A 14946-nucleotide genomic window follows, 5' to 3' on the forward strand; every position below is an offset into this window, starting at 1 on the left:
GCAGCCGCAGCAGCCGCAGCAGCCGCAGCAGCCGCAGCAGTAGTAGTTGTTGTAGTAGCGGTTTTGATCTTAACTAGGCTAAAACATAAGTACTTGGGCTAGGCTGGTGTCTGGCAGTAATCTGTTGACGGTGTTGTGAAGACAGAAATCCGAAGTGTTTTATTCTTGTAGTAATTAATAAGGTGTCAGAAAGTGTAAATATTCCCAGAATTACTTTCCAAAACATGTTGCTTATGTTTCGCTCACCAGGAAGATGTGTCACTTATTATTCTTATTATTATTATTAGGGGAAAAGGATAAACCCGAAGGAGTCATACAGCACATGCTTAATGGAGGGTAATCAGGCTTGATCCAGGGGTAGTGAAGGGCAGCTCCACTTCCTCGGATCAAGAGCCCCTTCCAGGCATCAGTGTAATTTTTTTTATATTTTATTTAAGAAACACAGTATATTTGTATGGTATACATAATTGACTTAAAACACAGTATACATGTATGGTATACATAATTGACTTAAAACACAGTATACATGTATGGTATACATAATTGACTTAAAACACAGTATACATGTATGGTATACATAATTGACTTAAAACACAGTATACATGTATGGTATACATAATTGACTTAAAACACAGTATACATGTATGGTATACATAATTGACTTAAAACACAGTATACATGTATGGTATACATAATTGACTTAAAACACAGTATACATGTATGGCATACATAATTGACTTAAAACACAGTATACATGTATGGCATACATAATTGACTTAAAACAGTATACATGTATGATATACATAATTGACTTAAAACACAGTATACATGTATGGTATACATAATTTATTTAAAAACAAGAAACGTGAAGCATTATATAACACAACAACATACATATATATAACTAAACAGAGGACAACTTGAACATACCTTAAACACAAAATAACTATATAAACCAAACCTGACACTCTTATTCATAATGTGTATGAAATTTTATATACAAAAAACAATATCATTTAAACTAATACATTGCACACTCGATGGTACTATGGTTATATAAAATTACTACTGTGGAAAATTGCATTTATCTGAATGTATCATTATGTACATAACAATAAATGAATACAGATAATTATTATTTATCAGTTAGACAAGTAGGAATTTGGGACACCTAGGTCGCAGAAATGTACCCCTTCGATACCTACCACTGTCATATCCACAAGTTGCTCTGAACCTATTAATTACCAATGAAATATGTATAACCAGGAATACTGGTAAATATATAAATTTTGTGGACTGTATATTAAAAATAATAAATGATATATATATATATATATATATATATATATATATATATATATATATATATATATATATATATATATATATATATATATATATATATATATATATATATATATGCACATTTATACAATAGAAGGAGAATATCTTAATCATAACATTCACCAATTTGACTGGAGATTAATGTGTCATGTACAGGACCCCCCCCCCCCCTTTTGCCTACATTTACGAAAATTTTACTGGCCAGAAATTAAACATAAATTAGACAGCTTATCTGAGGTTCCTGGAGTTGTCCTGTCCTGTCGTCTGATATCTCAAGTTATGCAGGAATGCACATCCAACAATTTCGCCTCCTATTTGAGAGGTGTCAGCCCAATTTTAACCTCTAGAGCACGAAAAATTCTTCCCATTACACCAACGTTCTAATACAAATTCAAAAACCAAGATGGCGACCACTCTTCTGCGCAGGCGCAGGCTCAGTTTCCCATTTTCCATAATATAATTTTTATTAAATACAATATAGGCCATCTATTTACCTATAAATTACCGTATTTACGAAAAATATATACAGTATTTTCCACAATTATCAAAACCTACCTGACTCTTGAAATTGAAAAATGGTGTTCTTTATTTTTGTTTTTGTATATATTGAAAATGGAATCAAAATATGCAAAAGCCTTTAATAATTAACCTAATTAGTTTTACAGATCTAATTATCAGTGTAATTACTGAGACAAACCTGGGAAGACGACCGTGAGTGTCATAATTTTGGTCATATTTAGTTCAAAATAGGCCTAGTGGAGAGTTGAGTAGCTACGGCAATATACATAAGGAAGTCAAGATTAAAATAAAGGCAGTAAAGTGGCAGAAAATAAGTGGTTAAAGGAAAAAAATGAAACTGGAAACTTACTAGGCCTGTGAGCCGAGTTGTTTGTAAATCGTACGTGTAATTAGTATAACAAATAGTATATACGGGGTGGGAAAAATATAAATCATTTTATAATCGTCTGGAACTGTGATTTTTAGGGAACTGATAGAAAAATCAAATGAAAATAATGAGAATTATCTCTGCTAGTGAATCTGGCAATCCTGCTATCAGCTGATTAATTAAGTTATTACGAATTATTTATAAATTGAAGGAAATTTGGTTAATTATCAAGTCAGCACCGCTAGTTAATTACTTAGACCTTTAATATATACTTATATAACATATAGGACAAATATAGCCTAAATATGGATGGATAATATGGATCTGTTCTGACGCGTGTCTTGTCTCAAGGAATGGCTCTTGATCCAAGGATTTGGACTTGCTCTCCTCTTCTTGAACAGGATATATACATCCAGAAGTATATTTCTCTCATGGTATATACGCTGAGAATATTTTAATCGCTGAATTAGGAATTAAAATATTTTGGTGACGTAAATGGTACGTGGAGCCTCGATGACCATAGTGTAGTCGATAGACTTGAAACCTCATTAACCAATCGACTATCCTCTACCTTGGATCGAACATGAATGTCTATTCTTCCAGGTACTGTATTACCCCTGTAGATTTAGCGCTTCCCTATAAATATAATAATGATATGGGTTTAGCGCTTCCCTCCGCATTAATAATAACACTACTACTACTACTGCTAATAATAATAATAATAACTAATAATAATAATAATAATAATAATAATAGTAATAATAACCACTAATACAGTGGACCCCCGCATAGCGAACTTAATCCGTGCAAGAGGGCTGGTCGTTATGCGAAATGTTCGCTATGCGAATTAATTTTCCCCATAAGAAATAATGGAAATAAAATTAATCCGTGCAAGACACCCAAAAGTATGAAAAAAAAATTTTTTTACCACAAAAAAATGTTAATTTTAGTACACACAAACTGAAAAAGGCATGCACAATTACATGACACTTACTTTTATTGAAGATCTGGTGATGATTGATGGGATGGGAGGAGGGGAGAGCATTATCTTCTTACTGTTTAGAAGGGGAATCCCCTTCCATTAGGACTTGAGGTAGCAAGTCCTTTTCTGGGGTTACTTCCCTTCTTCTTTTAATGCCACTAGGACCAGCTTCAGAGTCACTGGACCTCTGTCGCACAACAAATCTGTTCATAGAGCTCTGTACCTCCCGTTCCTTCAAGACTTTCCTAAAATGGGCCATAACATTGTCATTGAAATAGTCACCAGCACGGCTTGCAACAGCTGTGTCAGGGTGATTTTCATCCATAAAGGTTTGCAGTTCAACCCACTGTGCACACATTTCCTTAATTTTTGAAGTAGGCACAATGGATTCCACAACTGGCATAGGCTTCTCAGGGTTAGCCCCAAACCCTTCAAAATCTTTCTTAATTTCCATACTAATTCTCACCCTTTTTACCACAGGGTTGGCACTAGAAGCTTTCTTGGGGCCCATGGTCACTTATTTTCCAGAAACAGCACCGAAAACACTGTAATAATACGAAATATTCCGAGTGTATGCTTGAATGTTACCGCGGAGGCTAGCTGGTAAACAATGGGACGGGCGGCACATGTGAGGCTGGCTGAGGGCCCACATTGGACGCGTCTCGGACGAAGTTCGCTGAGCGGGTTTTTGTCTACTATGCGGGGCAAAATTTCAGCGAACAAAGCGTTCGCTATGCGGATTGTTCGCTATGCAAGGCGTTCGCTATGCGGGGGTCCACTGTAATAATAATAATGGGGAATCATAAGTGGAATGTTTGGTAACTTGGTTTGCTTAATAAACTGATTATTATCGTTATGGAATGTTAAATACAGAGTTAAAATATTTATAATGGATTATTATTGTTATAATCAAGGGGGAAGCGCTAAACCCGTAGGATTATACAGCTCCTGTGGGTAGATGTGGAAGGTATTCAGGCTTAATTCAGGGAACTGGAGCACAGATCCAATTCGCTAAATCTAGAGCCTCTCAACAGCGTCAAGGTACCAAATGTTGTAGATGTGTCTAATTAAACCATACCACGGACGGGATTTGAACCCGCGGTCATAGTGTCTCAAAACTCCAGACTCTGGTATGGTTTGTTTGCAATCGTGTCATTATGATTTCGTGAGTAATGTGTCTAATTCTTCGTAAAGGTGGATACTCACGAGGAGACAAGTAGGACAATACATCAACAGGTAAATAGGACATGAAATTATTCTGTAGTCAGTTGTCCGAGACTCGGAAATTTAATACAAGGAAAGGTGGCACGATATTTAAGAGAAAAAGAACTTGTTTTAAAACAACGATGGCTGAAGAAACAAATACAATTTATCTGGTGGAATTTATTATAGGATTTAAAAAAAAAGTATTTTCAATGAGTTATACCGACCCCTGAGCTCAGAACACAGTGAGACTTTGTGACGAAATCGTTACTTAAGACTGAAGACTCAAAAAAAAAAATGTTGACCTACTAGGCTTTAATTTCTGTCACAGTGACTGGGAATCTACATTATTATTATTATAATCATGGGGAGCGCTAAACCCGTAGGATTATACAGCGCATGTGGGGGGGATAGAAGGTATTCAGGCTCAATTCAGGGAACCGGAGCACAAATCCAATTCCCTAGATCAAGAGCCCCTCACCAGCGTCAAGGAACCTCCCTTGAGGGGTGGGAATCTAGAGTCCTACGACTTCCTAAGTGAATCAACTAGTTAATAACCTACCTAACCTGGTTCTGACGAAGATCCTCCTAGGACCTAAACATTCTAGAGATCACAGAAGCTTTTGACAAAGTGATCTATAACGTTCAATATTACATGGTCCAAGTCGGACCGAAACGTCGTTATAAACTTCATTCTCCTATATGCAGGTTATTTGTGTATTAACTATTATTTATAATAAAGGTTTTACTACATAGTGTCTTACTATTTGTCAATTAGCACAATCGTTCATCCAGTCACCTTGTTCAAGTTAGGTTGGTTAAGGGGGTTAAAATTTACAGCCTATCGACTACACTAGGCTCATTAATTTTGCACCTAACTTCTTCACCACCAGACGTGAATACTTTGATCCCTAAAACAGAGATTAAAGTAAACTTAACATATATACGCTGAGAGAAATACATGTCTCGGTGTATCACTCATATGTTCCAGTTACCGTATTATTCCCGGTTCGTTACCCTAAGTGGTTCATGAATCCTTGCTCTTGTTCATGAATCCTTGCTCTTGTTCATGGATCCTTGCTCTTGTTCATGAATCCTTGCTCTTGTTCATGGATCCTTGCTCTTGTTCATGAATCCTTGCTCTTGTTCATGGATCCTTGCTTTTGTTCATGGATCCTTGCTCTTGTTCATGAATCCTTGCTCTTGTTCATGGATCCTTGCTTTTGTTCATGAATCCTTGCTCTTGTTCATGGATCCTTGCTCTTGTTCATGGATCCTTGCTCTTGTTCATGGATCCTTGCTTTTGTTCATGGATCCTTGCTCTTGTTCATGGATCCTTGCGCTTGTTCATGGATCCTTGCTCTTGTTCATGGATCCTTGCTCTTGTTCATGGATCCTTGCTCTTGTTCATGAATCCTTGCTCTTGTTCATGGATCCTTGCTCTTGTTCATGGATCCTTGCTCTTGTTCATGGATCCTTACTCTTGTTCATGGATCCTTGCTCTTGTTCATGAATCCTTGCTCTTGTTCATGAATCCTTACTCTTGTTCATGAATCCTTACTCTTGTTCATGAATCCTTACTCTTGTTCATGGATCCTTACTCTTGTTCATGAATCCTTACGCTTGTTCATGGATCCTTGCTCTTGTTCATGGATCCTTACTCTTGTTCATGGATCCTTGCTCTTGTTCATGAATCCTTACTCTTGTTCATGGATCCTTGCTCTTGTTCATGAATCCTTACTCTTGTTCATGGATCCTTGCTCTTGTTCATGGATCCTTGCTCTTGTTCATGGATCCTTGCTCTTGTTCATGGATCCTTGCTCTTGTTCATGGATCCTTGCTCTTGTTCATGGATCCTTACTCTTGTTCATGGATCCTTGCTCTTGTTCATGGATCCTTACTCTTCTTCATGGATCCTTGCTCTTGTTCATGGATCCTTGCTCTTGTTCATGGATCCTTGCTCTTGTTCATGGATCCTTGCTCTTGTTCATGGATCCTTACTCTTGTTCATGGATCCTTACTCTTGTTCATGGATCCTTGCTCTTGTTCATGGATCCTTGCTCTTGTTCATGGATCCTTGCTCTTGTTCATGGATCCTTGCTCTTGTTCATGGATCCTTGCTCTTGTTCATGGATCCTTGCTCTTGTACATGGATCCTTGCTCTTATTCATGGATCCTTGCTCTTGTTCATGGATCCATGCTCTTGTTCATGGATCCTTACTCTTGTTCATGGATCCTTGCTCTTGTTCATGGATCCTTGCTCTTGTTCATGGATCCTTGCTCTTGTTCATGGATCCTTGCTCTTGTTCATGGATCCTTGCTCTTGTTCATGGATCCTTGCTCTTGTTCATGGATCCTTGCTCTTGTTCATGGATCCTTGCTCTTGTTCATGGATCCTTGCTCTTGTTCATGGATCCTTGCTCTTGTTCATGGATCCTTACTCTTGTTCATGGGTCCTTACTCTTGTTCATGGATCCTTGCTCTTGTTCATGAATCCTTGCTCTTGTTCATGAATCCTTGCTCTTGTTCATGGATCCTTGCTCTTGTTCATGGATTCTTGCTCTTGTTCATGGATCCTTGCTCTTGTTCATGGATCCTTGCTCTTGTTCGTGGATCCTTGCTCTTGTTCATGGATCCTTGCTCTTGTTCGTGGATCCTTGCTCTTGTTCATGGATCCTTGCTCTTGTTCATGGATCCTTGCTCTTGTTCATGGATCCTTGCTCTTGTTCATGGATCCTTGCTCTTGTTCATGGATCCTTGCTCTTGTTCATGGATCCTTGCTCTTGTTCATGGATCCTTGCTCTTGTTCATGGATCCTTGCTCTTGTTCATGGATCCTTGCTCTTGTTCATGGATCCTTGCTCTTATTCATGGATCCTTGCTCTTGTTCATGGAAGCTTGCTTTTGTTCATGGATCCTTACTCTTGTTCATGGATCCTTGCTCTTGTTCATGGATCCTTGCTCTTGTTCATGGATCCTTGCTCTTGTTCATGAATCCTTGCTCTTGTTCATGGATCCTTGCTCTTGTTCATGGATCCTTACTCTTATTCATGGATCCTTGCTCTTATTCATGGATCCTTGCTCTTATTCATGGATCCTTACTCTTGTTCATGGATCCTTGCTCTTATTCATGGATCCTTGCTCTTATTCATGGATCCTTGCTCTTATTCATGGATCCTTGCTCTTATTCATGGATCCTTGCTCTTATTCATGGATCCTTGCTCTTATTCATGGATCCTTGCTCTTATTCATGGATCCTTACTCTTGTTCATGGATCCTTGCTCTTATTCATGGATCCTTGCTCTTATTCATGGATCCTTCCTCTTGTTCATGGATCCTTCCTCTTGTTCATGGATCCTTCCTCTTGTTCATTGATCCTTCCTCTTGTTCATGGATCCGTCCTCTTGTTCATTGATCCTTCCTCTTGTTCATTGATCCTTCCTCTTGTTCATGAATCCTTGCTCTTGTTCATGGATCCTTGCTCTTGTTCATGGATCCTTGCTCTTGTTCATGGATCCTTGCTCTTGTTCATGGATCCTTGCTCTTATTCATGGATCCTTACTCTTGTTCATGGATCCTTGCTCTTATTCATGGATCCTTGCTCTTATTCATGGATCCTTCCTCTTGTTCATGGATCCTTCCTCTTGTTCATGGATCCTTCCTCTTGTTCATTGATCCTTCCTCTTGTTCATTGATCCTTCCTCTTGTTCATTGATCCTTCCTCTTGTTCATTGATCCTTCCTCTTGTTCATTGATCCTTCCTCTTGTTCATTGATCCTTCCTCTTGTTCATTGATCCTTCCTCTTGTTCATTGATCCTTCCTCTTGTTCATTGATCCTTCCTCTTGTTCAAGGATCCTTGCTCTTGTTCAAGGATCCTTACTCTTGTTCAAGGATCCGCGTTCAAGGATTCACGCTGTATGACCCGCACCTGTTTAATACTTTACATAAAGTATATAAAATGTTCATGAAATTATAGCACATTGCTATAAAATAAATTTTATAAGAAACCTCTCCTTGTATTTGCAAAAATTTTAGTGTTTTCACGAGCGTTCGAAAATAAATTGAAATTGAATTCTCGGTATCGGGTTTTGGACGTACTTGAGTATTATGATTATTATTATTATTATTAATGTTAATATTACTATTATTATTATTAATATTATTATTATTATTATTATTATTATTATTATTATTATTATTATTATTATTACTATTATTTCCTGGAAATGGTAGGTAAATATGTATGATCTAAAGAGTAGCTTCAAGCCCTTGGATCCCTTCACAGGCATCAAGGGAAGGCAATAATAAAATCTCAGGCACGGAGTAAGGAATTTCATTTGGCATAGATTTTTTTTTGGATGGGATTGTAGCCGGAAGAGCAAAAAAAGAATAAGAATCAGTCTGGAGTGGCTGATGTTGAGGTAGTTCAGAGAGTGGTGAGGTTACCACCTCAGTGTTAACGTGACAACTGGCAAGGTAAGTGTGTTGACCTGTGCTCCATATTATAAGCCCACATCTCCACTAATACACTCCCAGTGTCACTACATACACGCCCAGTGTCACTACATACACGCCCAGTGTCACTATACACAGGCCTAGTGCTCCCTGTCATACACTTAGTGGTTCACTACATATAGGTCTAGTGCTCCACAAGCCTGTATACCAAGTTAATAATTAGGCCCATAAAGCTGAATACAATGTTTATATTGAAGCAGAGGGATATATATATATATATATATATATATATATATATATATATATATATATATATATATATATATATATATATATATATATATATATATATAGTATAGTATATATATATATATATATATACATATTATATATATATATATATATATATATATATATATATATATATATATATATATATATATATATATATATATATATATATATATATATATGTATGCAAAACAACCACTCTGAAAGAATAGAGAAATTCCAAGCACTTTCGTGACTACTCACATTATCAAGGAACTATGAAAGTGAAGCATCCAAGGAAGCTATATAAGGGGTCGGCCAGCACCTCACTATCAGATCCCACAACGGTTAAACACGTGACGCGCGGCGAGCCAACTTGGACAGGTCCTTTGCAAAACTCACCCCCAAGCTATTTATTTGTCCAGTGTATTATTAAATTCTACCCAAATTCTATTAATTATAAATGGATCTAATTTATATAAACCAAAGGAAATATTCATATTATTGTCAAAACTGCTTTTTATGAAACAAGATTCAATTATATTCCTGTCGACCATGGACGATGAGAAATTTCAATTACTCAGATATGGTAAACATGAGGAAATTAAATCTTCATCAGAGTACAAAACAAATTCTGGCCACAAAATAGAGCGAAACACCAACGTCAAAGACCTGGGAGTGATCATGTCGGAGGATCTCACCTTCAAGGACCATAACATTGTATCAATCGCATCTGCTAGAAAAATGACAGGATGGATAATGAGAACCTTCAAAACTAGGGAGGCCAAGCCCATGGTGATATATATATATATATATATATATATATATATATATATATATATATATATATATATATATATATTATGCTCTCTGCTTCAATATAAACATTGTATTCAGCTTTATGGGCCTAATTATTAACTTGGTATACAGGCTTGTGGAGAAAACATTTATGTATAGATCTATAGTGGAACATTTCGATATAGGCCTATCGTGGAACAATTCTCTGTAGGCCTAATGTGGAACCTTTGTAGGCTTTGCATAATCCTACGGGTTTAGCGCTCCCCCTTGATTATTAAATAACAACAATAATAATAATGTAGAAACATTTGCATAGGCCTAGAAACATTTGTATAGGCCTAGAAACATTTGTATAGGAGCCTAGCATGGAATATTTGTATAGGTTTAAGTGGAACATTTCTATATAAGCCTAAACTGTAACATTTCTATACAGATCTAGTGTCTCCATGAAAAAAAACATTCAGAGGTATATGAAGGTTCCAGTAATTCAGTCATCACTTCGTAATGTGAGTATGAAGGTTTCTTGATCCATGGATTTGGATCTGTTCTCCACTTAAAGTATGAATACCTCCTATTTCCCAAGACCCGTGGGTTTACCCGTTCCCCCATGAATATATTATTAATTTAAAAAAAAAATTGCTGTCATTTGAGACCAGAGTGACCTTCATCTTAATATTTTGGTTCTTTGAGGTTAATGTGTTGAAGATTTGGGTCACTGCCCGGTGAGTAACTTACCCGCTTAATTCACCACTCGGTGAGTAACTTATCTGCTGAATTCACCATTCAGTGAGGAACTTATCTGCTGAATTCACCATTCAGTGAGTAACTTACCCGCTTAATTCACCATTCAGTGAGTAACTTACCCGCTTAATTCACCACTCGGTAACTTATCTACTGAATTTACCATTCAGTGAGTAACTTACCCGCTTAATTCACCACTCGGTAACTTATCTACTGAATTTACCATTCAGTAACTTACCCGCTTAATTCACCATTCAGTGAGTAACTTACCCGCTTAATTCACCACTCGGTAACTTATCTGCTGAATTCACCATTCAGTGAGTAACTTACCGCTTAATTCACCATTTAGTGAGTAAGCTATCTGCTGAATTCACCATTCAGTGAGTAACTTACCGCTTAATTCACCATTTAGTGAGTAAGCTATCTGCTGAATTCACCATTCAGTTAGTAACTTACCCGCTTAATTCACCATTCGGTGGGTAACTTATCCGTTGAATTCACCACTCAGTGAGTAACTTACCCGCTTAACACCCACTCGGTGAGTAACTTATCCGCTTAATTCACCACTCAGTATGGAACCCTCTGGGTGCGCACTATATATCACCTGCGTTTGGTTACAAATAAATACAGTTGTTTTAAATGTTTTATTTGGTTCTTGAAGAAATTACGTTTCGTACAATAATTGATAAAATATTGTAACATATTGGAGTAGTGACATTGCCACTTGCAGACTGTTTAAAGATTTGTTACCGAAAGTTTGACTTTAGTGAGTTATATATAGATGAACCAGAGAACTGTGATGCACAGGCCATCACAAGGATGTGCGTACATAGTGATCCCTCTGTGTGTACACGAGGTGCTTAGTGTTTGACATGCTTAATCATCCATGAGGATAGCTTTTCTTTAGCCCCGACGTTTGGTGTCTTATTGATCAGCTCTACGAAGTTGTTGATATTGCTCTGGGCGTCACAGTTGCACTTGAAAATTTTTTGGGCTAACTCAGGCAGTACATTTGCAGGATATACATTACGTTTTAACTTGGCAGCCAACAAAGTGTGCGCTTGGCTTTACTGCATTGTTCTAGGTTAATTTACACTTGTCATATTCTGTCTAAAAGAATTCTAAGAATCTAAATTTGTGTAGTGAACCTGAATAAGAATTCCTTTTAAACACCGGCGTCTCCCCCCAAGGTAATACATTCACCATCATTCAACAGCTGTTTTTCCAGGAATGTGCAGACATCACAGTTTAAAGGATAACACATTTGCCACCATTCATACAACAGCTGTTTTGCCAAAAGAGCGCAGGCGTAATTCAGCAGCATCTTGACCACCACACACTAAACCCGTGAGGGTCATAACGCCAGGGGAATGAGAAACAGTGTACACAAGAGATCCAGTTGGATTAGTATACCCCACCTCAGCATCGGGTTTAGCGCTTTGTTTTGATTATAATAATTATCATACCTGTGAAGAGCTTTTGATCCAGGAAGTTGGAGATACCCTTCAATATACCTCACCCCAGCATCACTGTTGTCATTATACCCTCAACACTATTGCTATTATTATCCCTCCTGTCAACACCACTGTCATTATACCTTCACTTCTATCTATATACGTCCTAAAAACCATTTGTCTCCATTCACTCCTGTCTAACACGCTCGCGCACACTTGCTGGAAGTCAAAGCCCCTCGCACACAAAACCTCCTTTACCTCCCTCTAACCCAGTGGTTCCCAAACTTTTTCAGCTTGTTACCCAATTTAACATGCCACATAAAGCATGTTACCCCTTTCACAAAATGTTGTTATTATTGATATATATGGCTAAACGTGAACGTATACAGCCTCGCATACTCTGCTAATCCTAGCAAAACCATTGAAAACGTAAGAACCACACATACATTATATATAAAATTAATAATAGCTACAAATTCACAGTAACAGTGGGTAAATACTAACTATATACTGCACAGGGCAGTACACATACATACCAGCTTATGTCTACCTCGGCTGATGCTCACAGATAAACTGACAGTGTGAAATAGAGGCAGCCTCAGGAAGTGAGTGACGCATACTGGACAGGTCGATCTGGGCTACTGAGTGACTTTTGTCCTGAAGCATACTTGTCAAAATACTTTTGGGTTTCCACACACTTAGCTATATATTTCTTCTTTTCTAATACTGTATATTAGTTTTTGATGTTTATTGTTATTTGGTTTAACTTTATTACTTACTTATAATAGGTTTACTTTACAACTTTATATACTAAGACAAAGTTAACAATAATCCTCATACCGGGTACCTCATTGTTTTCTTGATTTTCAGAATTCATAACTTTTTTTCTGTCACCCCTTCATTACCCCCAAAAATGGTTAAATTACCCCCAGGGAGTAATTTACCCCCAGTTTGGGAACCACTGCTCTAACCTTTCCTAGGCCGACCCCTACCCCGCCTTCCCTCCAGTAAGATATATATAATTAAAACAGACCGGTCGTAACCCACCAAGGCAGAGTGACACGGAACACTTTCACCATCATTCACACTATCAGTCTTGCCAGAGCCTCGCAGACACGACAGTTTAGATGTCACTCTAAACAGCAAATATACCAAACTCTTTAGACTGCAGGCACTGTACTTCCCACCTCCAGGACTCAAGTTTGGCTAACCAGTGTCCCTGAATACCTTCACTAAATATTACCCTTATCACAATCCAACAGCTCTTGAAGTCCCGAAAATTATTCGTCTCCACTCATGTCTGATTCACTCACACGTGCCTGCTGTATGTCCAAGCCCCTTGCATACAAAGCCTCCTTTACCCCCCTCCCTCCATACTTTCCAAGGACGACACCTATCCCGCCTTCCCTTCATTTCAGATTTATGCACCCTCTAAGTTACCCTATTTTGCTCCATCCTCAACCCCTCCTCAGCCCTCTGAATAATACTTTTAGTATCTCCACACCTAATTTCCACACTGAATTCTCTTCATAATATGCTACACATTGCCCTTAGATACGACTTCCACTGCTTCCAGCCTCTTCCTCGCTGCAGCATTTACAACCCATGCTCCATACTCATATAAGAATGCTGGAACCACTATACTCTCATACATTCCTTTATTTGCCTCCATGGATAACTTCATTTGCTTCCACAGATACGTCAGTGCACCACCCACCTTTTTCCCTTCATCAGTTCTATGCTTTACTTCGTCCTTCATAAACCCATCCGCCGACAGGTCCACTCCCAAATATCTAAATATATTCACTTCCATACTCCCACCAATCTGATATCCAATATGTCCTCACCTAACTCGTTTGATATCCTCATCTCCCTAACTCTTGTCTATTTTCACTACATTTACACCCAAACTCGTCCACTGTCCTTTACAACTTCTCTTCAGAATCTCCCAAAAGCACAGTATCATCAGCAAAAAGTAACTGTGTCATCTCCCATTCCTAATTTCATTCTGCATAATTTAATCCCACCACTCCCCAACACCCTAGCATTTACTTCTTTTACGACTCCATCTATAAATATGTTAAATAACCTTGGTGACATCACACATCCCTATATAAATACTACTTTTACTGGAGGGTAATCTCTCTCCTGCACACCTTGACCTGAGTTTCACTATCCTCATAAAAACAGTTTATAGAATTTGGTAACCACGTATTCCATACACTTGCAATATCTGCCACAATGCTCCCCTATCCACCCTATCGTATACTTTTTCTAAATCCATAAAAGCAAAGAAAACTTCCCTACCTTTATCTAAATATTTTTTTCACTTATATGTTTCAATGTAAACAGTCTACACACCCCTTACCCATTCTAAAGCTTCCTCCGCCTGCTCTCCGTCTTACCCCTGATTATTTCAATAATAACCCTACCATGCGCTTTACCTTGTATACTCGGTAGGCTTATTTTCCATATAATTTTTACTCTCTTGTCCCCCCTTCCCTTTATATAAACTATGCACGCTCTCTGCCACTTCCTAGGTATCGTCTTCTTTTTGGGTCACCCTGCCTTGAGAAACGGCCGATGTTTTAATAAAATATGTAAAAAAATAATTTGCTGGCATTTGAGACCAGAGTGACCTATGTCTTAATATTTTGGTTCTTTGAGGTTAATATACTGAAGATTTGGGTCACTGTCCGGTGAGTAACTTGCCCGCTTAATTCACCATTCAGTAACTTACCCACTTAATTCACCACTCAGTATGAAACCCGCTGGGTTATTATTACCTGCATTTGGTTACAAATAAATACAA

This window comes from Cherax quadricarinatus, unplaced genomic scaffold, assembly GCF_038502225.1.
Source record: "Cherax quadricarinatus isolate ZL_2023a unplaced genomic scaffold, ASM3850222v1 Contig2760, whole genome shotgun sequence".
Lineage (NCBI taxonomy): Eukaryota > Metazoa > Arthropoda > Malacostraca > Decapoda > Parastacidae > Cherax > Cherax quadricarinatus.